This window comes from Maniola hyperantus, chromosome Z, assembly GCF_902806685.2.
Source record: "Maniola hyperantus chromosome Z, iAphHyp1.2, whole genome shotgun sequence".
Lineage (NCBI taxonomy): Eukaryota > Metazoa > Arthropoda > Insecta > Lepidoptera > Nymphalidae > Maniola > Maniola hyperantus.
This window is the reverse complement of record NC_048564.1, coordinates 9,388,580-9,392,961: the sequence shown is the minus strand read 5'-3', so window position 1 is coordinate 9,392,961 and position 4,382 is coordinate 9,388,580.

Below are 4,382 nucleotides of genomic sequence, written 5' to 3'. Positions count from 1 at the left end.
AATTAAATGGTTTGAAATCTATATTTCAAACTAATGTTGCACTTTGTTATTATTTGAAGACAAAACCATACTACTTCCTAAGTACTTAATATCATAAATGCAAAAGTGTGTTTGTCTGTCTGCTAGCTATTCATGGTCCAACCCAATAGAGCCTTAATAGCTCAACGGGTAAAGGAGTAGACTGAAAACCGAAAGGTCGACGGTTTAAGCCCCGCCCGTTGCACTGTTGTCGTACCTATACTCCTATCACAAGGTTAACGCTTAGTTGTCGAGGAAAGGGGAATATTAATCATTTAACATGGCTAACAATCTTTTAAAACAACCGTATAAGCGATTTTAACAAAATTACATCAAAAATACCGGAAAAACAAAGAGTTACACGTGGAAGAAGTCGCGAGAATCATCTATTGTATAAGATCTTTTGTATCTTGCAAAATAAAGTGTCTTTCATTATTTCATAGATCGATGCTGAACCACTCCTCAAAATATTGCAGTTGGAGAAAATCAATCCTGTATTTGACTCCAAATTGGAGATTTTTGAATTCTGACGTCGTTGCTGTAATTGAGTGATAATGAATAGCCACTAAGTTAGCCTTATAAAGATGATATCTGCGATTTCGTTAAGTAGGTAAGTTTTTAAAAATCCCGAGACAACTCTTTAATTAGTTGGGATAAAAAGTAGCCTCTATCACAAAATATACCAAATCGGTTCAGTCATTGTGGTATGAAGGAGTAACAAACATCTAAACTTTCACATTTATAGGTAATATTAATAAAGATACCCGTAACTTGGATTTATGTTTTTAAAAAACCTGTGGGATTTTTTTGAGTATCCGGGATAGTCCTCGAAGATGCAAGCTATCTCCGTACCAAATTTCGTCAAATCGGTAAGACGGGTGGATCGTGAATAGCTAGCAGTACCCGTAGTACAAGATTTTACGTCTCACCAAACGAAACCAAATTCGAGAGTCGAAATACTTCCGCGTTACAGTAAAATGGACCTAAACAGCCTTGAATTGAAGTCAAATATTCAATGCCACTGATTTTAATTTCGCAATGTTTCCGCTTGGAGCGCTGGCTGTAGAAGTGTAGACAAACTTGAGCTTTAAAACAAGGCATGTATAAGATCCAGTTTACTGTAACGCGGAAGTATTTCGACTCTCGAATTTGGTTTGGTTTGGTGAGACGTAAAATCTTGTACTACGGGTACAGAAAGACAAACAGGCATCCGTTCGCATTTATCGTCAGTAAGGATTTGAATTTGAATAAGTATCTAATAGTACGCGACAGGTTCAGATAGCAATCGGGGTGGGGACGCCCCGCACACCCCTCGAGCTAACCCGGCGCGGGATAGCGCGGGTGTGCGGGGCATCCACCCGCCTCATACCCCGATCTCCATCTCGATCTGTCGCGAACCATAGGTAGGCATACCAGAAAGTCATGACAGGATTCGGTACCAACATTAATATGGCTTATACTTACGTAAGTACTCACATTCGCCTTCAACAAACGCTTTTGAAAGGGCCATATTGTTCTCGATTCAAGTCTAGAGCACATGCACGTACCTAAGTACAGTGTATGTAGGTATACAGAACCCTTGCGTGGAACATAAAGAGCTCAAGTGATCGCTTTGACGTCGGAAATCAGGAAACGTGCTTTTACCAACCCCCGTTTGTGACGGTTGGATTTAATATCACGATTAACCCGCTTTGTTTACAAAATATGTCAAAGATATTTTTATGAAAGGATAAAAGCTTTGGCTGGATTGAATTTATTTTTCTTTGTTTACTTATTCTTATACCGTGCCAAAAATTTGTATTTAACTAACTATAAACAAAAATTATTACATATATCTCCGAGGTACATTACCAAATTGTTATGTGCAGTGCAAAAAAATTACTTGAGTTATCGCCAAAAAACGAAGAAATTTTCAAATACTAATGTTCCTAATAAGCTACGTAAGACTAAACTAAAAACCTTGGTTTAACACATGGAACGCGGAATCAGCTTGGTAATTCGTTCGTAATTTAGAAACGTTAGTTTTCAAAAATTCCCACATTTTCTGTCGATAACTCAAAAAACATTTTTTTCAGTTAATGAGGACGGTAGATTAGATGGCTGGGTTAAAAATGGGGTAGCCCGTAAAATATGTAACTTCCTATAAAGAATTAAGTGTCAAGTCAAACAAACCGCTGTATTTTCAAATTAATGGAATTATAATTATTACGAGTATTTGGTAGAGTTCGAAGAACTGTTTGCTAGCGTGGGGGTGCAGCATTGTGATAAGGGGTGTATCGTGACTCATTCGTGAATCACTCGCTCTATTGCCCACTGTTGAATAGTCAAAGCCAAAAGAAAAAAAAAGAATATTGGCCACATAGATTAATTATTGGTCTCGCTATGATCTATGATTGGCCATAAAAGTGATCTCATAACACTTTAAAAGCCAAAGGTGACTGACTGACGGACTGATCTATCAACGCACAGCTCAAACTACTGGACGGATCGGCCTGAAATTTGGCGTGCAGGCATTGACTTATATATTATTTCGTAAGGACAGGGCCATTGAACAAGCAAAATGGCACCGACTCATTGGTCCTAAAATGTTTATTTAGCACCAATGCAACCTCAGTGACGTCTGGATTTCAAACGGGTCGTTCATTAGTATCTAAGAGGTGGCGCTGATTTATTTGGTTCCAAAACCGTGAAAAATTTTGTTCGCTTGGGCATATCTTGTCTTCGTCTAGTACGTCCCAGGAAGGTTACAAATTAACTATAAAAGCGCCTTCAAATTTGCTGCAGTATCGTGCGGCTGCAGCGCTGTTGTAAATCTATAAATAATTTCGATCGATGAACTGGTGCGCTGCCGCAGCGCGGGTGTACCGCTGCAGTCGCGCGTTTTAATTTATATATGGGTTTACAAAGCAGTGCGACCGTAGCGCTGCAGCAGCGCTGCACGGCACTATAAGCACTGTGCGGCTATAACTCGGTTGTTTAATATAGTTTTAAAAACGTATGATCGTTACACTGAAGCATTTCAGGGTACCAATTTTAGTTATCCTCCCCGAGTGATCAAGTAACGATATAAGCCGCATATTTGTAAAATTACTATGGTCGGAAATAAAAACACATTTCATACCACAAAAAACATTATTTTTATTTTAAAAGATAAAAGATAAGGATTTAAAACAAAAATCTTCAAGCAACAAATAATAATATAATTAATAATTATCGCGTAGTAAAATGCATCTATAGGCTCTAGCCTGTCTTTAAACATAACTATATAGTAACTGTTCTTTGTCCAATATTGGACTTACAAAATTACACAAACGATCAGAGACGTCGCAAAGGCGTATCTATGCGAATAATCATGAAAATATAGGTATTGCGATTATCTAAGTAACAGATTGACAAAACAAATGGAGGTACTAAAACAGCAGGTTTTAATTATTTATATAAAATGATGATAACAAGCCGAAAATGGAAAAGACGTTAAGCCCCAGCGACGTCACTGCGAAATATATTCCAACAACTAAAGCGGTTGATATTATATTTGACATGAAAATTCAAGTTACTCGTTCTGACTTCTATAAAAAATCAGATCACAAACTTATTAAATTTAGGTTATGAAGTTTTTTTAATATATCTACATACGTTCCATGTATTAATTTATTTAGTTTAGTTACTATTAGCGCTTACAACGCTTATTTATAAGTCTATAATATATATAATCTAATAGATTAGAAAGTCATAACAAAGGTAATGATCACGGATACGGCTGGTCCTGGGTTCCCAGGATGTAAAGGGCAACTTTCGGATGCCAAATAAGAGCGATCACGCACACATCCGTGAAAATACGGATATAAAAATATCTACGTCACATGTCATAAGCTAACATACTTACAAATAGTTCTATGACTTCAGAACGTATTTTCAGACTGGGATCGGATGAGTGCGTAACCGCCCTAAGTCAGTCTGCCTAGTCTGAGTGGTAGCGTTATCTATTTATGGCACCTGAAAACGAGTTCGTGACAAAAAAAGACACGGTATGGGTATGGTTGGTGATGTATAGAAAGTAAATAACTTTTATCCTGTGAACCCAGCTCCAGCCGTATCCGTAATCGTTACCAAGTTTGTTATGACCTCCCTATCTAAAAGGAATATCTATGCATTCTTAAACAAATGCAAACATTGACGTTCAATCGGCGACACTGTGCCACCAATAAAAATCTATAAAAATAGAACTGAAAGACGCAACCCGACGCCGGATTCAATGTTATGCAAGGCGCTATCATCTAAATACCATTGATATGAATTTCACTTTTGCGACGGAATAAATACTACAGAATTATTGATCATGATGTAGGGTTCGAAGATTAGTG